This window comes from Hibiscus syriacus, unplaced genomic scaffold (genome assembly GCF_006381635.1).
Source record: "Hibiscus syriacus cultivar Baekdansim isolate YM2019G1 unplaced genomic scaffold, ASM638163v2 tig00001204_pilon, whole genome shotgun sequence".
Lineage (NCBI taxonomy): Eukaryota > Viridiplantae > Streptophyta > Magnoliopsida > Malvales > Malvaceae > Hibiscus > Hibiscus syriacus.
The window spans coordinates 12,893-39,337 of NW_024061850.1; the positions used below are offsets into that span (position 1 = coordinate 12,893).

Consider the following 26,445-nt stretch of genomic DNA (forward strand, 5'->3'; position numbering starts at 1 on the left):
TCGGTTCCGATTCCGATCGGAAATCGATTCTTACTCACTAGCTTCTGAGGCATTCTCTGAAAAACAACAGATTCTCTCCTCTCTTTTGCTTTCCATCGGGGTCCATTTCGATCTCTAATAGCGTTTTCTGCCTTTGTTCCCTTATAATTTGTTTCCTTTTTTTGTGGATTTTTTTGTTGGAATATTCGATGGGTTCTGTAGTGGCGTTGTTTGGTTCTTTCTACATATAAAGAAAATGGAGGCGGCTGATGGTTGTGATTTCGCCGAGAAAGATCCGTGGGGTCGGTATGTCCGGGTATATTTCGGCTCCGAATCTTTGTTCTAGTTTATATATGTTTCTTCGGTTTTGCATTGTTAGGGTTACCTATATCTGTTTGGTTGCCAAGAATCTTTGAGGAAATCAAATTGACTTGTAATCTCGAATTCTGATTGAAATTTTTGTACTTCTTCACAGATATATCAAATGCTGCTTACTATTTAGGCTTAAGTTAATAGAAATTTAATAAATTGAGGCCCAAGGGCAATTTTTTTCGTTAATTTTCTTAGCTACCCATCAATTTGCCTGAATTTAACCTAAAATTGTTTGCCAAATTTCTCATCTTAGCTCTTTTAGAGCTTTTGTAAGTAATATTTTCTTACTTTTTATTTCAAGGGGGAATAATGGCTTTAGCTACTTCCATTTTAATGAACATGAAATTTTTTTTATTATAAGTAATGCCTTTGCCATGATTGTGTAATATTTTTGGCCAACTTGAATGCCAATGTTGTCAAGTTATGCATTAAGTCTTATATTTTCCTTAAATATTTTGCTCTTTTTGATTTAGTGATTTATCCTTTATTGTTTGGGTTGGCTTGTTTTTATTCCTTCAGTATGATGAGATCCTGGGGAAGGGAGCATTCAGACTGTGTATGAGTTCATCACCTATCTTCTTTGATTCGGTTAACTTTTATAGGAATGTGGTTTTGATTGATTGTTCCATTTTGGCTGCTACATTATTCTTTTATAGTTACAAGGGATTTGATGAAGCTTGGAATAGAGGTTGCATGGAGCCAAGTCAATATCGAAGATTTATTGCAGACACCTGAACAACTGGAAAGATTATATTCGGAGGTTCACCTTTTGAAGTCGTTGAAACATGAAAATATTATGAAATTTTACAACTCCTGGGTGGATGATAAAAACAAGACCATCAACATGATAACAGAGTTGTTTACTTCCGGGAGTTTAAGGCAGTGAGTTCCGTGAATTTCTTTTATGCTTGGCTTTGCCATTCATTTATGATATACTGAGATTTGCTTTCAATTTTAGATACCATAAGAAGCATAAGAGTGTTGATTTGAAAGCCATCACGAATTGGTCACGGCAGACCCTTAGACGTTTACACTAGTTGCATGGTCACAATCCTCCGATTATTCATAGAGATTTAAAATGTGATAATATATTTGTAAATGGAAATAATGGAGAGGTAAAGATCGGAGATCTTGGGTTGGCAACCATCATGCTGCAGCCCACTGCTTAAAGTGTAATTGGTACTTTGTTTTCTCTAAATAAGTAATTTGGTGGCTTTTGCTAATCTGTTTCAGCTGAAACTTTTAATGCTTTGTTCTTTGTGCAGGCACTCCTGAATTCATGGCTCCAGAGCTTTATGATGAGGAATATAATGAACTTGTCGACATTTATTGTTTTGGTCTGTGCATGTTGGAGATGGTTACTTGAAATATCCATATAATGAAGGCAAAAATCCAGCACAAATATACAAGAAAGTTTCATCTGTAAGTTGATGACTATCTCCAACAATGAATATCCTCCAGAATTCTCTTTTAAGTGGTTGCTTGAAATCTCTTAACTCTTTCCCTGCAGGTATTAAACCTGCTTCCCTTGGTAAAGTGAATGATCCCCAAGTAAAGCAGTTCATTGAGAAATTTCTTCTTCCTGCTTCTATCAGATTGTCGGCTGTGGAGCTCTTGAAAGATTCATTCCTTTTGGCTGAAACTCCCAATGAACCTCTCAGTGTTCCACTGCAGTTACCAAATCTTATTCCCCGATTAGTAAACTCGGTCCAGTCTGAACCTCATCCGATGGACATAGATCCTAATGGCAAAAACCTTGAAAAAAGCATCAACGGAACTCAGTCCACAGCTGCTGAGCTACAGTGTTTCACAGAGTAACGAATTCAGGTTAAAGGGGAGAGAAATGATGATTATACCATTTCATTGACCTTGCGCATTGCTGATCTATGTGGTAAGTAAATCTGTTATACAGAGAAAATCTTACTCTATATTCAAAAAATGAATAATGCACCATTGCTTTTCTTTTAACAGGTCGAGCAAGGAATATCCAATTTTCATTTTATCTAGATTCTGATACTGCTATTTCAATTGCTGTGGAGATGGTTAAACAACTTGATTTGTCAAATGAAGATAAAACGGTCATTGCAGAGTTGATTGATAGCTTGATTTCGAATCTTGTACCCTGCTGGAAACCTTCATTTGGAAGCAGTTTACACCAACAAGACGACGTACATTGCCCGAGTAGTTTCACTACAGTTGGTGAGCAAGGAGTTTTCTTAGAGTTGGCTGTTGCGAAATGTCAAGATACCCAAGAATCTCTCAGTTCTGATATATTGACTGAACCTGATGTGATGGTAACCTCAGATGGGAATAATAACAATCAATGGGATCTTCTGGTTACAGCAATGATGGATGTCACATAGGTTCAAGCACATACGACTTTGGTTTAGATATTGAGTGGGTTTATAATCATCTCAGACATAAAGAGGCGAGTGACGAGGAAAACCATTGCGAATCTGTGGTGATAAACGATTCTGCAAAGAACTCCGATACATCCAACTTAATGGATTCATGTTCTTTTACATCACAAGACATAAGCTTTTCAAGCATTTGCTCACCGTCACTGGAGGACAAGGATAAGTTTGAGGAGCTGAAGTTGGAGCTTGATGCCATTGATTCACGGTATAACCATTGTTTCCAAGAGCTCATAAGGTTGAAAGAAGCAGCAATGGTAAGCATCAAAAAGAGGTGAATAACAAAGAAGAAAGTATCTGTTGTGTGATTTGCACATTCTCCGCTTCTCTTAGCTTGTGATAGATTTTTTTTTTACTATAAAATAATTTCTTGACGGATTTCATTTATTTGATGCTTTCTTTTTTGGGTTAAATATCTGATGGTTGTTTGATTTTGCACTGTTGGATCTATGTCCATCCATATACACATGTATTTCTTCACGGATGTGTTGTGTGGTTTACAAGCTTTCTTTTTTTTTCACATGCTAACGTTTGTATCAATGATTATTTCTTTTTTTTTTTAAAAGTATTTTATCCCACAACATTTTGATTTTTAGTCAAAATAGACTGTACGGGGATAAAAATTGTTAATTAATTAAAGGTTAATCTATATTATTGACATGATATTTTCATATATGTTTAATTGACGATGTAATATGTGTCATGTTATTTAAAATAATGTTATGTCATAAAAATGGTGATATGTCATGTATTATATTAGTAATTAGTCACATAAAAAATATAATGTCATCAACCTGAGTTGACTATTAATTAACGAAGGATTTTCATTTATAACAAGGTCTAATTTGATATAAATTTTTTTTGAAACATTAAGGTAAAATGTCAAAAAAAAAATAAGAGTCAAAGTGATTGTATGAATAAACGTTGAAGATATTATTCCATCTTAATATTAAACTTCTAGCTCCCCGTCGAAGCTGAATTTGAACTTATCACTATTCTAGTTCCATTTAATTACACCCCAGAATAAACTTCCATCTCAATCTTTCAAACCTTTCTAAATAATCAAACTCCATACCAAATAATTATTAATATCATAAATAGCGGCAGAAATTGTTCCCTAGGCAAGCCTAAGTAATTGTCAGCATCACTAGGAAATCAAATATACATTATTATCCTCGCAAAGTCAATCTTGATATGCAAAACATGGAGAGCTTCCGGACTTGAATGTAGCTGTGAAGAAAGATCATGACGCAACCCAGGCTGCAAGTTAACAAAATGGCCATTTGAGTAGCCAGGACAAGCATGTTATCCAACAATAACGGATCCAGAAATATTCTTGAGGGTGAGTACATATATGTTAACATAATTTTTTAACGGGACAGACACAAATAAAATTTCAAGATATGCACCATCAGTAAAATAGATAATTAATCAAAAAAATTAGATTTTAAGGTGGACACAAATAAAATTTTAGGATAGACACCATCAGTAAAATAGATAACTCATTGAAAAATTCGGATTTCAGGATGAGTATGTGTCCACCCTGAGCCCTCAATGGACGCGCCACCATTACCAAATCTCTAAACAATCGACAACACCAGAGGTAGCCCAAGTCCAAGTATAAAATGGTTTTATATTCTACGAGATCTTTACAATGATATATCATATGTTCAAAATTATCGTGTGATGAATGAAAATGAAAAATTGATTCTCAAAGTAACCTATTTATGAATTATGTTGAGAAAAATGGAAAGCTTATATTACACGTTGGTGTGATGCCAAGTGTATGAAGTATTTATATACATGAATCAATTTGAGTTTTGTAGAATGTACAAGACAAGACTTTGCCTCGCGTGTAGGTACATGAGTGCAAATCTGTGCGAATACAAATATGACGAGATTGGGGGCTCACTCACACGATGCGAACAACGTGAAATATCTGAATTGATCGGGACCTTCGGGGGCCTACAAATATTTTAAGCCCAATACAAAATATTTTTCTTCCTTATATAAGATCATATCTTTTAAATTTTGTTTGAATTAAAAAAAAAATTTAATTTTATTCAGACACCATTTTAGATAATTATTACCTTAATTCACAAAATGAGAATATTATGCATTAATGATTCCTTGGTTCTCGGATATTTGTTGTTTCATTATTCAAATATTTCAATAATTTTTCAATGTGAATCTCCTATTGAAATCATTTAGACCCACAAGGTTATACACACATTCAATCAATATTTCCTCCACTTTCTAACGTTATTTGTGATAGAAAATGCAAGATTACAATTCTTTGATCGCTACAATCGTGTTACTGCAATCTTTTTCTTATTGTGGTATCTTGGGAGACAATCAACCAATGTTTCTCCAGCATCGTAGGAGCGGTCGAATTTATCTTAAGGAAAATACGTAAACATGCCTCAATGACTCAATAATATGAGTCCATGACTACCAACAAGTAAATTATTTATTATCATATCTTATTTTATATTAGATTTAGTTATATTTTCTTCTGATTATTATTATTTTATTTCCCAGATCTTTTATTTTTAAAAATATTCAATTATATCCCTATTTTTATTTTAATTCGAAACGAGACACCTCAGTGAAATCTAATTAAATACGTTAAGGAATTTAATTCATGTTGTTCAATAGATTTTAATAGACTAAATAATCCAGTTCCAGGATTTTAATCCTATCATCTAACATAATTTATTCAATTAATGTTTTATAACAAAAATCGTTTGAAATTAATAACATTGTTACATATTTTGTTTTAGGATTTTAGTTTATAGCTAAATTATGTCGTTTGATAGAATTAGAGGGTAAAATAAACTAGAATTTTATTTTTGTTTATTATTGGAATTATTATTAATTCTCATATTTTAAATAGAACAATGGATACCTCCACCGATTCTCCCAACTTGCAATTTGGAGCGTTGGTTTCTTGAATCAAAATTTAACGATACTGGTGGTCATGAGCCATAATGAGAAGCCTTTGAAATTTTATGGAAAAAAATCCAAAACATGACATCAAAAAATATTGTTCTACTTGCACATGCTAAACTTGACCAAGTTCCTGGATGATGACTCTTCTACTATTATAGAGAATAAGGTAGATGTTATTATCGCCTTCAACGATATTGAGGCATGGATGCATATTGATTTTCTATGGCAGAACTACATCTTGAACGGATTGTCGAATACAATGTATGAAGTATATAATATCCATAAACCGACGAAAGAATTATGGATAACATTGAACCATAAGTGTAAAGTTGAAGATGTTAAGTTAAAAAGGTTCTAGTTGTCAAATTCTTAAATTTTGTTATGGTTGATTCTAAATCAGTTGTAAATCAAGTGCAAAAACTTCAACTGATCATTCAAAGAATTCTTGCTAAAGGAATGATCATAAATGAATCATTCTAAGTGCAAACCATCATTGACTAGCTACCATTTAGTTGAAATGATTACAAGAACTATCTAAAACACAAAAGAACGAAAATGATAGTGGAAGACTTTATTGTAAAACTTGAAATAGAAGAAGCCAATAGAGACTGCCAAAAAGTTGAGCAATGCATCAATAGTGCCAAAACAAATGTGGTAGAAGTCAAGAATGACTTCAAGAAGGATAACAAACTCAAAACAAGTCTGAACTGGGACCAAAATGTGACATTTCCAAGAATTTAAAATCTCAAGGGAAGTGTTTCAACCATAAAAAGATGTGGCACAAGTCTTCTAATTGTAGGGCTTTAAAGAAAGTTTGAGCTAATGAGGTTAATGTTGTGGAAGAAATTTTTAAGAATGGTCAGAGATGGATCTAAGTGTTGTGATCTCTGAAGTCAACATGGTTGACTCCAATACTAGAAAATGATGGCTTGATATTGGTGCCATCTTTCATATCTAGTGTGACAAGAAATCCCCTTTTCTAAATTAATGTCTCTTGACGATGGAGGAAAGCTCTACATAAAAAATTCTATGACTTCCAAGATCAAGGGAAAGGATATTGTGGTCTCGAAGATGAATTCTAGCAAAGAACTCAAGCTTCAGAATGTGATGTATGTCCTAACATATAGAAGAACCTTGTTTCTATAACACTTTTAAGTGTGCACGAATTTAAGATAGTGTTTGAATCCCATAAGCTATTTTTTCTAAGGTGAGAAAGTTTGTGGGAGTATTAGATGACATATGGAAACTTAATACAGTCTCTGTAAAAGCTGAAAATATGAATATTACCTTCATTGATCTAATACATAACGATGTTTGTGATTTAAAGTTTATTCAAACTATATAAGAGACTAAAAATTTTATTACCTTCATTGATGATAACACAAAATATTAGTATGTGTATTTGCTTAAGAGCAAAGATGAAGCTATAGAGAAATTTATTCTCTATAAATAGAAAGTTGAAACCCGACTTAATAAAAAGATTAAGATGATTAGAAGTGATCGTTGTGGTGAATACTATCACAACATGATATTATTCATTAAGTAACACCATCATACTCTCCTCAATCAAATGGAGTTTCTGAATGGGAAAATTAGACTATAAATGAAATGATGAATGTTTTGCTAGGAAAATTTGAGTTATCACAAAACATGTGGGAGGAAAACTATTCTATCAACTAATTACATTTTAAATAAGGTTCCCCGCAAGAAAAGGGACAAGACACAATATGAGTTATGGAAAGATAAAAAAAAATTCCTACAACTACTTGAAAGCGTGGGGTATCTTACAAAGGTAATTATACTCATTATGAAAGTAAATGAAATATGTCTTAAATTGTATGTTCATTGGATATGCAAAACATAACAAGGCATATCAATTTTTGTGTATGAATCAAAGAACATTGATATTCACATGAACACAATATTGGAATCAAATAATGCCTCTTTTTTTGAAGATATATTCCCTTGCAAAATGAGGAAAGTGATCCAAGTTCAATGAAATGAACCTTAAACTATTTATGAAGATAGTCTAAACGATCAACAAAAGCTTGAAACTAAGCCAAAGAGTAAATGAGAAATCAAAAATCCTTTATGAAAAGATGCCAAACCTATATACTAGAGGTTACACCTCAAACGTATAATAATGTCATATGTTCATATGAAAGCACCTTATGAAAAGATGCCATCAAAAGTGAATTTGATTCCATAACGCAAAATCATGCGTGATAATTAGTGGATCTTCCTCTTAGAATTAAACATGATAAATATGCTTAAATAATTTTGATATAACAATGACTTTAAAATATAATTTCGTAAAAGTAATATTAAATATATTTGACTCAAAATTTATTCAAATAGTCTAAAAATAAAGTTTAAGAAGTTAAAAATATAAAAATAAATAAATCCTTAAAAGTTTTGATAATTTATAATCTTAAATATATAAATATTTTTGAAATTGAAAATAAAATATTTTTTTAAATGAGAGCAAGGTTTCAAACCCCCTTGGAAGGTTTTGAAACCTATAAGAAAGTGTGCTTGTAGTTTTGAAACTCCACATGCATGGTTTCAAAACCCCACATGCATGGTTTCAAAACCACTTACATGGTTTCAAAACCCCTTACATGGTTTAAAACCCCTTGCCTAGTTTGAAACCTTTAAACTGTAAAAATTATATTTTTCATTCCCACCTTCGATGGTTCTGAAACCCTATTATAGTTTTGAAACCTATATGAATATGAGCATTTATTACTGCAAATTAAGGCTACCAACAGCTCCAAAGCTACTCCAACAAACTCAAATGACTAGAAATCAACGAGAACCCATAAAATGGGTTCTATAACATCCGAAAAATGAAAAGAAAGCTATTACAATCAATCAAAGAAATAAAAGTTTCAATTTGTACTCAATTTCATCTTTCTTTTATTAGATTCTAGTTGTTTTCATTTTAATTCTTGTTCCAGTGTTCTTGGGTGTGAGAGCTTCATTCAATTATGCAGACAAAATATATTGTTAGGATATTTCAAAGTTTGTTTATTCTTAAGTGGATTGTAAGGTTACATCTTGTCCTAAAAGGTTTAAACAAATTAGTAAATTTATGGAAATCCTTAGTGTGGGAGCTAAAGTAGTTAATGTAAACTTCAATGAGGAAGTTGAACCACTCTAAATACCTTGTATCATTTTTGTAATTCTTGCAAGAGCTTTCAAAACTTTTTTTATTGTCAATTTATCAACTCTTGGCTTCATTCAAAAATCGATTGACTCAAAACTTGGTATTAAAACCTCACACATTAGGAGGTTTAACCACCTCTTAAGAATATCATTAAATATTTCAATTATCATTCAAGGCCTCTATATCAACTTTCTTTATTGTTAGTGATTCTTAACCCATCAACAAGACTCCATATTTCAAGGGAGCCAACTATACCTATTGAAAGAATAGAATGAAGCTTTTATTCAAACAACGATTTGGGAGCATGAAGCATTATGGTGAAAGATTATTATACTCCAACTAGAGAAATGAAGGAGTGAAGTGAAGAATAGAATAAGATGTTCCAATTCAATGCTAAAGTCATGCATATTCTCTTTTTTGAACTTAGCCTTGATAAATATGTAAGAGTTTTATCTTATTTCAATACCAATGAGACCAAATAAAGTGAAGTAAAGAATATAAAGTTACTCATGAAGGAACTAATGAGGTGAGAGAAACTAAAATTAATTTTCTCAATGAAATTATGAAAACTTCAAGATGAGACCATATGAGGATATGAAAGCCATGACCGATAGATTTTCGGTTATTGTTAATGGTCTCAAAAGATTCAAAGAGGTCATCCCAAATGAGAAGATTTTTATGAACATTATCATAGTCTTCCTAAATCATGGTAATCTAAGAAGACGATTATAATATAAAGAATATCACTTTAGATGAGCTCACTGGGTCTTTGCTTACTCATGAAATGATGGTAAAGATAGAATAAAAACAAGAAAAGAAAGGATTGGAGAAAAAGGAAATGAAGAAGAAAAGGAAAATTAGAGTTGCTCTTAAATCCACAAAAGATGAGAGTGACACAAATGAAGAAGGTAAATATGATAATAAATGGCAATGTTTACCAAAAGATTGAATTCATGAAGTTAAAAACTGGAAGAAGATTCTAAATGAATGAGGGCTTCAAGAATTGAATCCAAGGAGAATAATCTCATAATTTTCTGTGAGTCTAAAAAGTTGAGGCATATCAAATTTGAATGCTTATAATTGAAGAAGAAGGGTTCTATTAAGAAGCAACACAATACATATGTATCTATATGGAGTAATGAAGAGTCCTCCGATGAAGAGGAACAAGAAGTTGCCAACTTGTGTCCCATGGACATAGATGATGAATCTAAGATAACTTGTAATTCATATACTTCAAATGATTACACTTTTGATGAATTATAAGAGGCTTGTGGTGAGTTAGCCTTGGAATTTGAGATCATAATTTCAAAGTATAAGGAAATATGTTTCTAAATTGAAAAATGGAAATGATATCATTTCCAAGCCTAACCATAATTTTGAAAGCAAATTTAAGCATATGCAAGTCAAACTTGATGAGTTTGAATGTATAACTTGCTTGCAATGATTCATGATGATCATCAAAAGAAGCTTAATGGTCTTAAAGCTTCTTTTAACAAAGTTAGAGCAAAAAGATTTGAAAATGATAAAAATTCAAAAGCCAATTATGTTACAAATATCTTTAGGTATTACAAACATTGAGGTCCCCAAAGAACCTCAAATGAAAAGGTTATAAGAAACATATGGGCCCCAAAAGACTCATTGCTACTAAAGACTAAGATATCTTAGAAAAGTGGATACCCAATAGGACTAAATTATTTAGAACTAATGTTTATGGATCCAAAAGAATTTGAGTACCAAAAATAAAAAATTAATCTATGTTTTTAGATGGAGGAGCATTGCTACAAGGCGTGAAACAAAAGTACAAATTCATAGTATATTGATAGTGGATGCTCAAGGCATATGACCGATGAAAAAAGGTCGTTTCATGGAGTTCAAGAATAAAAATGGAGTAGTGACTTTTGGTGATAGCTCCAAAGGCCACATTGAAGTAATTGATTCTATTGGTAAAAAGTCTTTCATTATTATTGAAAATGCATTACATGTCAATAATTTGAAGCATAATATATTAAGTTTTAGTCAATTTTTTTATGAAAGATATCTTATTTGATTCTAATGGTTGCAAAATTGTTGACATTGCATTTAATATGATTATGTTTGTTGGTCATATGCTATGAAATATTTGCATGTTACATTTAGATAATATTAGCATTTATAATGTATGCTTAATGACTAAAGATGAACATAATTCATGGTTATGTCATTGGAAGCTTGAACATGCTAGCATAAGCGTTTTGCAAAAACTTGTTCAAAACAATCTAGTAAGAGATTTTCCAAAAATAAAATTTGATTTTGATAAAATTTCTGATGCATGTGCTAAGGGAAAACACAAGATAATTTCTTTTAAGCCTATTAATGATGTATCTTCTAGTATAGTATTACCATTGATTTGTATAAATATTTTTAGGCCCACTAGGACTACTAGCTTGGATGAAAAATAATATGCAATTGTACTGGTTGATGACTATTCTAGGTTTACTTGGATCTTTTCTTAAGTACGAAAGATAAAGCTTTAGAAAATTTCATCACATTTTCTAAAATAAACCAAAATGAAAAAGGTTACTCAATTACAATTGATAGGAGTGACCATAGAATTGAATTTTAAAATCTTGGTTTTGGTGAATTTTTTAATTCTCATAATTTTTCAGCCCATAGAAATCCTCAACAAAATGGGTTGTTGAGGGAAAATAGAACTTTATAAGAAATGACTAGGATCATGCTTTGTGAAAATAATTGTCAAATATATTTGGACAAAAGTAACAAGAACCACTTGTTATGTTGTTAATAGATTAATGATTAGACTTATTTTAAAGAAACTTCATATGAACATTTGAAAAAAATGCCCTAACATTAGTTATTTTTATCCTTTTGGATGCAAGCATTTTGTTTTAAATAATGGAAAAGATAATTTTTTTGATAAAAAAAAGAGATGAAGAAATTTTCTTGGTTATTCTTCAAATTCTAAATCCTATCATGTTTTTAATAAAAGAACTTTAGTAGTAGAAAAATATATACATGTTTTTTTCGATGATAATCCTACATCGGAATAACTCTTTTGTTGCTGATGATTTAGGTATAGTAAATAAAAATGAAGTTGGAGAGCCTTCATTAAACAAAACCCATAAGAGCAAACTCAAGATGCTCTAAAAGATCAATATCTATAGGAAAAGGATATTTCATATTCAAGGTAGTACAACTATTTTAAGGATGATAAATTTTGGGTGATCCATCTAAAGGTACAACCACTAGATATTCTCTTAAAATATTTGTAATTTTGATGCATCAATTTCATGCATAGAGCTTAAGAATATAAAAAAAGCATTGAATGATGAATATCAGATTATGGCTATGCAAGACGAGGTAAATCAACTTGAGAGAAGTCAAGTATGAATATTAGTTGAAAGGCCTAGTAATAATTCTACTATAGGTACTAAAAGAGTTTACAGAAAAAAATTAGATAAGAGTGGTAAGATAGTAAGAAACAAAGCTAGACTAGTTGCTTAAGGTTACACTAAAGAAGAAGAAATAGACTTTGATGAAACATATGCTCCCATAGCTAGAATGAAAGCCATTTGGTTGTTACTTGCTTTTTGCATGCTTTAATAATTTTAAGCTTTATCAAAGAGATGTTAAAAGTGCTTTCTTAAATGACTTTATTAATGAAAAAATGCATGTTAAACAACCTCTCATTTTTAAAGATTCAAAATTTTCAAACACTAATTTTAGAATAATATTCGAAATAGAATCCTATTGCTAGTTGGTTGCTTTTGTTGTTTATTCTCCTTTTGTGGAGTTGGTGATGGCCGAGAGAACCGACGATAGTTGCGTGAGTGGCAAGAGGCGTGAGGCATGGGGACTTCGGGGCAGTTGCGTCGCGGCTGGAATAAGAGATGAGAAACTAGGGTTTCCCAAACCCTGGTTCACCTGTTCGGGTTACGGGTTCGGGTTGCAGACGGATCCAGTTCGGGTTGCAGCTCCAGTGGGGTTTCAGTTGTTGGGCATCAAGTTACTCACTGTTTGGATCATGCTGGGGCTGTGGTCTTCATTTGTATTTGGGCCTAATCTATAACCCAACAAAATAAATAATAAGTATCCATATAATTAATATAATATAATAAATGTAATACATATATTAAATATTATAAGTGTACAAAATATATGTGATACATAATGTCACGTCAATCGAGATGAAATGACGTGTCTACATATATAATTATAAATCTGGTAGAACGATGATAATGCATCAGGTTCGCCTTATGACTCAGACATGTATAATTCCATTTTCACAATAAACATGTATAATATACTTAATCCTATAACATGACTTTATATCCAAATGTCTCAAGGGAGTTAATAACTGAATAGATCCATGTTTCATACGAATTTATACTATTTCAAATACACCATTCCCGTTGTAAATTCATTTGAATTCATGTACGCTGTCGTGTATTTTCACTTGATGTATACACCCTAGGTACCACTAATACATACTTTGATGCAATACATACTTGTAAAATCATATACCTTATCACATGCTATTTCATAAATCATGTAAGGCGCATTAAAATAATAATCAAATTCATATTTATCATTCTAGAAATTCTCTCATACACGTATGCATCTCTTAAACATGTATACTAGAAATTAAATTAATATAAGGAAGAAACCACATAGAGAATTAAATTTAATTCTATCATAAAAGAACAAGGGAATAACTCCCGAATAAATGGTAAAATCTCTTTGGAAGCTTACAAAATTGATCCTCTTGCAATTTAATCATTTTTAACTTTAAAAATCTAAAATTAAATAATTTTACTTTAATTTTTTAGTTAAAATCTTTCTAATATTTTTAATTTCACAAATCCAACTTTTAAAACTTACTACGTCTATATTTACCATATAAAAATCTTTTTCTTTTAAAAATCATTTTTTTGGGAATTTGATTTGACTACCCAATCAAACTATCTAGTTCTAGTAATCCGGATTTTGAGATATTACAACCAAAACAAACTATCTCCTTATCTGAACATCAGAAAATGTAATAGTTATTTTAAATTAATTGTTCAAGATAATTTTATAAACTACATGCATGTTTAGATTACCATGTAAGATAAGTTGTATTCCATATTATATATAACTTTATAATACCACTTGTTAAGTTAAATCGCAGGTAATTAATAAGTCGATCACTTTTATCAATTTACATGCAATATCAAGTTGAGGACAATGCAACAAAATATTATATAAATAATATATATAAATTTTAATTATTTCATTTCAATTCACAAGAGTTCTAATTACATAAATTACTCAATTTATGACACTAAATTCTAACAATATCATCTAATCAAGTTTAATGTGTCACAATACAGCCCATATCCGTTCTTACATATGTCATATTCCAGATCCCATCAGACTGTGTGGTCTGGTTTAGACTGCTACAAATTTCATTATTTTTTAAAAAATATTTTTTTCTTAATTTTTTATTTATACAAGAATAATTAATAGATATGATTTTAAATTTGTGGAAGCATGCATAAAGATAATAAAACCTTACTGTACTAAGATATATAAAATAATTTAAATTATATATTCGTGACTTAATTTAATTTTTGTTGGTTCATAAAAGTTTAGGTCAGGAGTAACTCCCCCGGTCCAGGGTAAGGGTATACCTAAGACCCAATTAGAATTTATATACGAATTTACAGATTGTCCACCAAGAGTGAAAGTGGTAAGATTCGAACTTGGCCTTACAAACTTAAATTCATGAATCTCAACCACTTCTGCATTACATATGATTTAAATAAATATAATTATATATAAATATAATGGACTGCTTTATATTTGATTTAAATAAATATAATTATATATAAATAAAACGAAAACTATTATTATTTCTTTTATTTCGAACTGTAATGTGGTTAAAGTTATGTTTATTTTTAAATATTGAATAGAATCATTTTTTAAAAACAAATTGCTTAACCGAATTGATTATTAGTAGTATAAATAAAGAAAACAAAAACAAAAAAAAAATTAATATAAAAAAATGCTCAAATTATATCTATTTTTCTTAATTAAGTGTCTAATTTCCCCGTCAATATAAGTGTTTAACGTTACTAACATTATCATTTTAAGTATCTGATATGTGACGCTGTTAAAAAATCTGTTATCCATTCAAATCTTAACACATGACCTTGTTTATAATTTTAAATATTATTTTTAAAATTTAAATATGAAAAATTAAATTAAATTAAAAATAAATTATAATTATATTTCCTTTTTCTCTCTCTTCTCTCTCCCTTCCCCCCTTTGAAATGTTCTTCCTCCTCTCCCACCACCACTGCTCTTCTCCTCCTCTTCTTTTACTCTTCAATTTTTCAGAGTAGTCCATCCTACATTCTCCTTAGGCTAGAAATACAAGATTGATTTCATGACTAGAACATAACTATTCTTCTCCTAGGTAGTATTCTCCTCCCTACGACTGATTTTAGTATTCTTCTCCTTACGCTCCTTATAATGCGCGTGTCATTCTCCTCCCATCCCCACTAAGCTTCGTTTCTACTTCTTTATACATTATTATATATATTTAGGATAAAGTACACAAATGATCATCCGATTATAGGTTACTATTTTATTAAATCCTTCAACTATTAAAAATTATAAAATGATCCATCAATTATATATTATTGTATTGTTGAGTCCATTAACTATTAAAAGTTACAAAATCATCACTTTACTATTATTATATTCCATACTCATCCTTTTTTTAAAAAAAAAATTGACGATCATATGAATTAGACGTTAACCTATTGACTGAGATGTAATAAAATCATATTTTAATGACAATATAATGTTTAAAGAACTAATTCAACGACATAATGTAAATAAAGACTTAATCCACAAAATAAAGCTCAAACGGTTATATAATCAGATTTTATCATATTCAGTGAGCATGTTAATATTTAACTCAAATGATCGTCAATTCTTTAACGAAAAATGACGAGTTTAGAACATATAAATAATCATATAATTATTTTATAACTTGTAATAATTAGAAGAATTAATAAAATAACATCTTATAATCATATCATTTTATAATTTAATAATCGAGAGACTCAATATAATAATATTTTATAATTATGGACTCATTTGTGTACTTTACCAATAGCAGCCCTGATCCTATATAAACTTTCGTACTTTTGGTTTCTTTTCATTAATATTTCCAAAATATAACTGTTTTCATGAATCCTTGCAGCCTCGGAATTTCAAAAATCCCGTGGAAATTAGGGGAATAAAAAAGGGGAAAATAAAATGCGGGTTGCACTATGGGGAGAGAATATGGGATTGGTATAAGATTAAAAAGAAATTCGATTCAACCAAGAAACAACCGTATGGGATTGATAAATCGTGAACCGGCGGAAGATATGATTATGGCGGTGGCCTTTTGATATCGGTTCCGATTCCGATCGGAAATCGATTCTTACTCACTAGCTTCTGAGGCATTCTCTGAAAAACAACAGATTCTCTCCTCTCTTTTGCTTTCCATCGGGGTCCATTTCGATCTCTAATAGCGTTTTCTGCCTTTTGTTCCCTTATAATTTGTTTCCTTTTTTTGTGGATTTTTTTGTTGGAATATTCGATGGGTTCTGTAGTTGTGGCGTTGTTTGGTTCTTTCTACATATAAAGAAAATGGAGGCGGCTGATGGTTGTGATTTCGCCGAGAAAGATCCGTGGGGTCGGTATGTCCGGGTATATTTCGGCTCCGAATCTTTGTTCTAGTTTATATATGTTTCTTCGGTTTTGCATTGTTAGGGTTACCTATATCTGTTTGGTTGCCAAGAATCTTTGAGGAAATCAAATTGACTTGTAAATCTCGAATTCTGATTGAAATTTTTGTACTTCTTCACAGATATATCAAATGCTGCTTACTATTTAGGCTTAAGTTAATAGAAATTTAATAAATTGAGGCCCAAGGGCAATTTTTTTCGTTAATTTTCTTAGCTACCCATCAATTTGCCTGAATTTAACCTAAAATTGTTTGCCAAATTTCTCATCTTAGCTCTTTTAGAGCTTTTGTAAGTAATATTTTCTTACTTTTTATTTCAAGGGGGAATAATGGCTTTAGCTACTTCCATTTTAATGAACATGAAATTTTTTTATTATAAGTAATGCCTTTGCCATGATTGTGTAATATTTTTGGCCAACTTGAATGCCAATGTTGTCAAGTTATGCATTAAGTCTTATATTTTCCTTAAATATTTTGCTCTTTTTGATTTAGTGATTTATCCTTTATTGTTTGGGTTGGCTTGTTTTTATTCCTTCAGTATGATGAGATCCTGGGGAAGGGAGCATTCAAGACTGTGTATGAGTTCATCACCTATCTTCTTTGATTCGGTTAACTTTTATAGGAATGTGGTTTTGATTGATTGTTCCATTTTGGCTGCTACATTATTCTTTTATAGTTACAAGGGATTTGATGAAGCTTGGAATAGAGGTTGCATGGAGCCAAGTCAATATCGAAGATTTATTGCAGACACCTGAACAACTGGAAAGATTATATTCGGAGGTTCACCTTTTGAAGTCGTTGAAACATGAAAATATTATGAAATTTTACAACTCCTGGGTGGATGATAAAAACAAGACCATCAACATGATAACAGAGTTGTTTACTTCCGGAGTTTAAGGCAGTGAGTTCCGTGAATTTCTTTTATGCTTGGCTTTGCCATTCATTTATGATATACTGAGATTTGCTTTCAATTTTAGATACCATAAGAAGCATAAGAGTGTTGATTTGAAAGCCATCACGAATTGGTCACGGCAGACCCTTAGACGTTTACACTAGTTGCATGGTCACAATCCTCCGATTATTCATAGAGATTTAAAATGTGATAATATATTTGTAAATGGAAATAATGGAGAGGTAAAGATCGGAGATCTTGGGTTGGCAACCATCATGCTGCAGCCCACTGCTTAAAGTGTAATTGGTACTTTGTTTTCTCTAAATAAGTAATTTGGTGGCTTTTGCTAATCTGTTTCAGCTGAAACTTTTAATGCTTTGTTCTTTGTGCAGGCACTCCTGAATTCATGGCTCCAGAGCTTTATGATGAGGAATATAATGAACTTGTCGACATTTATTGTTTTGGTCTGTGCATGTTGGAGATGGTTACTTGAAAATATCCATATAATGAAGGCAAAAATCCAGCACAAATATACAAGAAAGTTTCATCTGTAAGTTGATGACTATCTCCAACAATGAATATCCTCCAGAATTCTCTTTTAAGTGGTTGCTTGAAATCTCTTAACTCTTTCCCTGCAGGGTATTAAACCTGCTTCCCTTGGTAAAGTGAATGATCCCCAAGTAAAGCAGTTCATTGAGAAATTTCTTCTTCCTGCTTCTATCAGATTGTCGGCTGTGGAGCTCTTGAAAGATTCATTCCTTTTGGCTGAAACTCCCAATGAACCTCTCAGTGTTCCACTGCAGTTACCAAATCTTATTCCCCGATTAGTAAACTCGGTCCAGTCTGAACCTCATCCGATGGACATAGATCCTAATGGCAAAAACCTTGAAAAAAGCATCAACGGAACTCAGTCCACAGCTGCTGAGCTACAGTGTTTCACAGAGTAACGAATTCAGGTTAAAGGGGAGAGAAATGATGATTATACCATTTCATTGACCTTGCGCATTGCTGATCTATGTGGTAAGTAAATCTGTTATACAGAGAAAATCTTACTCTATATTCAAAAAATGAATAATGCACCATTGCTTTTCTTTTAACAGGTCGAGCAAGGAATATCCAATTTTCATTTTATCTAGATTCTGATACTGCTATTTCAATTGCTGTGGAGATGGTTAAACAACTTGATTTGTCAAATGAAGATAAAACGGTCATTGCAGAGTTGATTGATAGCTTGATTTCGAATCTTGTACCCTGCTGGAAACCTTCATTTGGAAGCAGTTTACACCAACAAGACGACGTACATTGCCCGAGTAGTTTCACTACAGTTGGTGAGCAAGGAGTTTTCTTAGAGTTGGCTGTTGCGAAATGTCAAGATACCCAAGAATCTCTCAGTTCTGATATATTGACTGAACCTGATGTGATGGTAACCTCAGATGGGAATAATAACAATCCAATGGGATCTTCTGGTTACAGCAATGATGGATGTCACATAGGTTCAAGCACATACGACTTTGGTTTAGATATTGAGTGGGTTTATAATCATCTCAGACATAAAGAGGCGAGTGACGAGGAAAACCATTGCGAATCTGTGGTGATAAACGATTCTGCAAAGAACTCCGATACATCCAACTTAATGGATTCATGTTCTTTTACATCACAAGACATAAGCTTTTCAAGCATTTGCTCACCGTCACTGGAGGACAAGGATAAGTTTGAGGAGCTGAAGTTGGAGCTTGATGCCATTGATTCACGGTATAACCATTGTTTCCAAGAGCTCATAAGGTTGAAAGAAGCAGCAATGGTAAGCATCAAAAAGAGGTGAATAACAAAGAAGAAAGTATCTGTTGTGTGATTTGCACATTCTCCGCTTCTCTTAGCTTGTGATAGATTTTTTTTTTTACTATAAAAATAATTTCTTGACGGATTTCATTTATTTGATGCTTTCTTTTTGGGTTAAATATCTGATGGTTGTTTGATTTTGCACTGTTGGATCTATGTCCATCCATATACACATGTATTTCTTCACGGATGTGTTGTGTGGTTTACAAGCTTTCTTTTTTTTTTCACATGCTAACGTTTGTATCAATGATTATTTCTTTTTTTTTTAAAAAGTATTTTATCCCACAACATTTTGATTTTTAGTCAAAATAGACTGTACGGGGATAAAAATTGTTAATTAATTAAAGGTTAATCTATATTATTGACATGATATTTTCATATATGTTTAATTGACGATGTAATATGTGTCATGTTATTTAAAATAATGTTATGTCATAAAAATGGTGATATGTCATGTATTATATTAGTAATTAGTCACATAAAAAATATAATGTCATCAACCTGAGTTGACTATTAATTAACGAAGGATTTTCATTTATAACAAGGTCTAATTTGATATAAATTTTTTTTGAAACATTAAGGTAAAATGTCAAAAAAAAAATAAGAGTCAAAGTGATTGTATGAATAAACGTTGAAGATATTATTCCATCTTAATATTAAACTTCTAGCTCCCCGTCGAAGCTGAATTTGAACTTATCACTATTCTAGTTCCATTTAATTACACCCCAGAATAAACTTCCATCTCAATCTTTCAAACCTTTCTAAATAATCAAACTCCATACCAAATAATTATTAATATCATAAATAGCGGCAGAAATTGTTCCCTAGGCAAGCCTAAGTAATTGTCAGCATCACTAGGAAATCAAATATACATTATTATCCTCGCAAAGTCAATCTTGATATGCAAAACATGGAGAGCTTCCGGACTTGAATGTAGCTGTGAAGAAAGATCATGACGCAACCCAGGCTGCAAGTTAACAAAATGGCCATTTGAGTAGCCAGGACAAGCATGTTATCCAACAATAACGGATCCAGAAATATTCTTGAGGGTGAGTACATATATGTTAACATAATTTTTTAACGGGACAGACACAAATAAAATTTCAAGATATGCACCATCAGTAAAATAGGTAATTAATCAAAAAAATTAGATTTTAAGGTGGACACAAATAAAATTTTAGGATAGACACCATCAGTAAAATAGATAACTCATTGAAAAATTCGGATTTCAGGATGAGTATGTGTCCACCCTGAGCCCTCAATGGACGCGCCACCATTACCAAATCTCTAAACAATCGACAACACCAGAGGTAGCCCAAGTCCAAGTATAAAATGGTTTTATATTCTACGAGATCTTTACAATGATATATCATATGTTCAAAATTATCGTGTGATGAATGAAAATGAAAAATTGATTCTCAAAGTAACCTATTTATGAATTATGTTGAGAAAATGGAAAGCTTATATTACACGTTGGTGTGATGCCAAGTGTATGAAGTATTTATATACATGAATCAATTTGAGTTTTGTAGAATGTACAAGACAAGACTTTGCCTCGCGTGTAGGTACATGAGTGCAAATCTGTGCGAATACAAATATGACGAGATTGGGGGCTCACTCACACGATGCGAACAACGTGAAATATCTGAATTGATCGGGACCTTCGGGGGCCTACAAATATTTTAAGCCCAATACAAAAATATTTTTCTTCCTTATATAAGATCATATCTTTTTAAATTTTGTTTGAATTAAAAAAAAAATTAATTTTATTCAGACACCATTTTAGATAATTATTACCTTAATTCACAAAATGAGAATATTATGCATTAATGATTCCTTGGTTCTCGGATATTTGTTGTTTCATTATTCAAATATTTCAATAATTTTTCAATGTGAATCTCCTATTGAAATCATTTAGACCCACAAGGTTATACACACATTCAATCAATATTTCCTCCACTTTCTAACGTTATTTGTGATAGAAAATGCAAGATTACAATTCTTTGATCGCTACAATCGTGTTACTGCAATCTTTTTCTTATTGTGGTATCTTGGGAGACAATCAACCAATGTTTCTCCAGCATCGTAGGAGCGGTCGAATTATCTTAAGGAAAATACGTAAACATGCCTCAATGACTCAATAATATGAGTCCATGACTACCAACAAGTAAATTATTTATTATCATATCTTATTTTATATTAGATTTAGTTATATTTTCTTCTGATTATTATTATTTTATTTCCCAGATCTTTTATTTTTAAAAATATTCAATTATATCCCTATTTTTATTTTAATTCGAAACGAGACACCTCAGTGAAATCTAATTAAATACGTTTAAGGAATTTAATTCATGTTGTTCAATAGATTTTAATAGACTAAATAATCCAGTTCCAGGATTTTAATCCTATCATCTAACATAATTTATTCAATTAATGTTTTATAACAAAAATCGTTTGAAATTAATAACATTGTTACATATTTTGTTTTAGGATTTTAGTTTATAGCTAAATTATGTCGTTTGATAGAATTAGAGGGTAAAATAAACTAGAATTTTATTTTTGTTTATTATTGGAATTATTATTAATTCTCATATTTTAAATAGAACAATGGATACCTCCACCGATTCTCCCAACTTGCAATTTGGAGCGTTGGTTTCTTGAATCAAAATTTAACGATACTGGTGGTCATGAGCCATAATGAGAAGCCTTTGAAATTTTATGGAAAAAAATCCAAAACATGACATCAAAAAATATTGTTCTACTTGCACATGCTAAACTTGACCAAGTTCCTGGATGATGACTCTTCTACTATTATAGAGAATAAGGTAGATGTTATTATCGCCTTCAACGATATTGAGGCATGGATGCATATTGATTTTCTATGGCAGAACTACATCTTGAACGGATTGTCGAATACAATGTATGAAGTATATAATATCCATAAACCGACGAAAGAATTATGGATAACATTGAACCATAAGTGTAAAGTTGAAGATGTTAAGTTAAAAAGGTTCTAGTTGTCAAATTCTTAAATTTTGTTATGGTTGATTCTAAATCAGTTGTAAATCAAGTGCAAAAACTTCAACTGATCATTCAAAGAATTCTTGCTAAAGGAATGATCATAAATGAATCATTCTAAGTGCAAACCATCATTGACTAGCTACCATTTAGTTGAAATGATTACAAGAACTATCTAAAACACAAAAGAACGAAAATGATAGTGGAAGACTTTATTGTAAAACTTGAAATAGAAGAAGCCAATAGAGACTGCCAAAAAGTTGAGCAATGCATCAATAGTGCCAAAACAAATGTGGTAGAAGTCAAGAATGACTTCAAGAAGGATAACAAACTCAAAACAAGTCTGAACTGGGACCAAAATGTGACATTTCCAAGAATTTAAAATCTCAAGGGAAGTGTTTCAACCATAAAAAGATGTGGCACAAGTCTTCTAATTGTAGGGCTTTAAAGAAAGTTTGAGCTAATGAGGTTAATGTTGTGGAAGAAATTTTAAGAATGGTCAGAGATGGATCTAAGTGTTGTGATCTCTGAAGTCAACATGGTTGACTCCAATACTAGAAAATGATGGCTTGATATTGGTGCCATCTTTCATATCTAGTGTGACAAGAAATCCCCTTTTCTAAATTAATGTCTCTTGACGATGGAGGAAAGCTCTACATAAAAAATTCTATGACTTCCAAGATCAAGGGAAAGGATATTGTGGTCTCGAAGATGAATTCTAGCAAAGAACTCAAGCTTCAGAATGTGATGTATGTCCTAACATATAGAAGAACCTTGTTTCTATAACACTTTTAAGTGTGCACGAATTTAAGATAGTGTTTGAATCCCATAAGCTATTTTTTCTAAGGTGAGAAAGTTTGTGGGAGTATTAGATGACATATGGAAACTTAATACAGTCTCTGTAAAAGCTGAAAATATGAATATTACCTTCATTGATCTAATACATAACGATGTTTGTGATTTAAAGTTTATTCAAACTATATAAGAGACTAAAAATTTTATTACCTTCATTGATGATAACACAAAATATTAGTATGTGTATTTGCTTAAGAGCAAAGATGAAGCTATAGAGAAATTTATTCTCTATAAATAGAAAGTTGAAACCCGACTTAATAAAAAGATTAAGATGATTAGAAGTGATCGTTGTGGTGAATACTATCACAACATGATATTATTCATTAAGTAACACCATCATACTCTCCTCAATCAAATGGAGTTTCTGAATGGGAAAATTAGACTATAAATGAAATGATGAATGTTTTGCTAGGAAAATTTGAGTTATCACAAAACATGTGGGAGGAAAACTATTCTATCAACTAATTACATTTTAAATAAGGTTCCCCGCAAGAAAAGGGACAAGACACAATATGAGTTATGGAAAGATAAAAAAAAATTCCTACAACTACTTGAAAGCGTGGGGTATCTTACAAAGGTAATTATACTCATTATGAAAGTAAATGAAATATGTCTTAAATTGTATGTTCATTGGATATGCAAAACATAACAAGGCATATCAATTTTTGTGTATGAATCAAAGAACATTGATATTCACATGAACACAATATTGGAATCAAATAATGCCTCTTTTTTTGAAGATATATTCCCTTGCAAAATGAGGAAAGTGATCCAAGTTCAATGAAATGAACCTTAAACTATTTATGAAGATAGTCTAAACGATCAACAAAAGCTTGAAACTAAGCCAAAGAGTAAATGAGAAATCAAAAATCCTTTATGAAAAGATGCCAAACCTATATATACTAGAGGTTACACCTCAAACGTATAATAATGTCATATGTTCATATGAAAGCACCTTATGAAAAGATGCCATCAAAAGTGAATTTGATTCCATAACGCAAAATCATGCGTGATAATTAGTGGATCTTCCTCTTAGAATTAAACATGATAAATATGCTTAAATAATTTTGATATAACAATGACTTTAAAATATAATTTCGTAAAAGTAATATTAAATATATTTGACTCAAAATTTATTCAAATAGTCTAAAAATAAAGTTTAAGAAGTTAAAAATATAAAAATAAATAAATCCTTAAAGTTTTGATAATTTATAATCTTAAATATATAATATTTTTGAAATTGAAAATAAAATATTTTTTTAAATGAGAGCAAGGTTTCAAACCCCCTTGGAAGGTTTTGAAACCTATAAGAAAGTGTGCTTGTAGTTTTGAAACTCCACATGCATGGTTTCAAAACCCCACATGCATGGTTTCAAAACCACTTACATGGTTTCAAAACCCCTTACATGGTTTTAAAACCCCTTGCCTAGTTTTGAAACCTTTAAACTGTAAAAATTATATTTTTCATTCCCACCTTCGATGGTTCTGAAACCCTATTATAGTTTTGAAACCTATATGAATATGAGCATTTATTACTGCAAATTAAGGCTACCAACAGCTCCAAAGCTACTCCAACAAACTCAAATGACTAGAAATCAACGAGAACCCATAAAATGGGTTCTATAACATCCGAAAAATGAAAAGAAAGCTATTACAATCAATCAAAGAAATAAAAGTTTCAATTTGTACTCAATTTCATCTTTCTTTTATTAGATTCTAGTTGTTTTCATTTTAATTCTTGTTCCAGTGTTCTTGGGTGTGAGAGCTTCATTCAATTATGCAGACAAAATATATTGTTAGGATATTTCAAAGTTTGTTTATTCTTAAGTGGATTGTAAGGTTACATCTTGTCCTAAAAGGTTTAAACAAATTAGTAAATTTATGGAAATCCTTAGTGTGGGAGCTAAAGTAGTTAATGTAAACTTCAATGAGGAAGTTGAACCACTCTAAATACCTTGTATCATTTTTGTAATTCTTGCAAGAGCTTTCAAAACTTTTTTTATTGTCAATTTATCAACTCTTGGCTTCATTCAAAAATCGATTGACTCAAAACTTGGTATTAAAACCTCACACATTAGGAGGTTTAACCACCTCTTAAGAATATCATTAAATATTTCAATTATCATTCAAGGCCTCTATATCAACTTTCTTTATTGTTAGTGATTCTTAACCCATCAACAAGACTCCATATTTCAAGGGAGCCAACTATACCTATTGAAAGAATAGAATGAAGCTTTTTATTCAAACAAACGATTTGGGAGCATGAAGCATTATGGTGAAAGATTATTATACTCCAACTAGAGAAATGAAGGAGTGAAGTGAAGAATAGAATAAGATGTTCCAATTCAATGCTAAAGTCATGCATATTCTCTTTTTTGAACTTAGCCTTGATAAATATGTAAGAGTTTTATCTTATTTCAATACCAATGAGACCAAATAAAGTGAAGTAAAGAATATAAAGTTACTCATGAAGGAACTAATGAGGTGAGAGAAACTAAAATTAATTTTCTCAATGAAATTATGAAAACTTCAAGATGAGACCATATGAGGATATGAAAGCCATGACCGATAGATTTTCGGTTATTGTTAATGGTCTCAAAAGATTCAAAGAGGTCATCCCAAATGAGAAGATTTTTATGAACATTATCATAGTCTTCCTAAATCATGGTAATCTAAGAAGACGATTATAATATAAAGAATATCACTTTAGATGAGCTCACTGGGTCTTTGCTTACTCATGAAATGATGGTAAAGATAGAATAAAAACAAGAAAAGAAAGGATTGGAGAAAAAGGAAATGAAGAAGAAAAGGAAATTAGAGTTGCTCTTAAATCCACAAAAGATGAGAGTGACACAAATGAAGAAGGTAAATATGATAATAAATGGCAATGTTTACCAAAAGATTGAATTCATGAAGTTAAAAACTGGAAGAAGATTCTAAATGAATGAGGGCTTCAAGAATTGAATCCAAGGAGAATAATCTCATAATTTTCTGTGAGTCTAAAAAGTTGAGGCATATCAAATTTGAATGCTTATAATTGAAGAAGAAGGGTTCTATTAAGAAGCAACACAATACATATGTATCTATATGGAGTAATGAAGAGTCCTCCGATGAAGAGGAACAAGAAGTTGCCAACTTGTGTCCCATGGACATAGATGATGAATCTAAGATA

At 31.2% G+C, this 26,445-nt stretch overlaps 2 pseudogenes; both read left to right on the top strand.

The window, feature by feature from the left end:
- Positions 1–209: 209 nt before the first annotated feature.
- On the top strand, positions 210–3,073 carry LOC120123780 (annotated as a pseudogene).
- A 13,064-nt stretch (positions 3,074–16,137) lies between these two features.
- On the top strand, positions 16,138–19,442 carry LOC120123790 (annotated as a pseudogene).
- Positions 19,443–26,445: the final 7,003 nt, after the last annotated feature.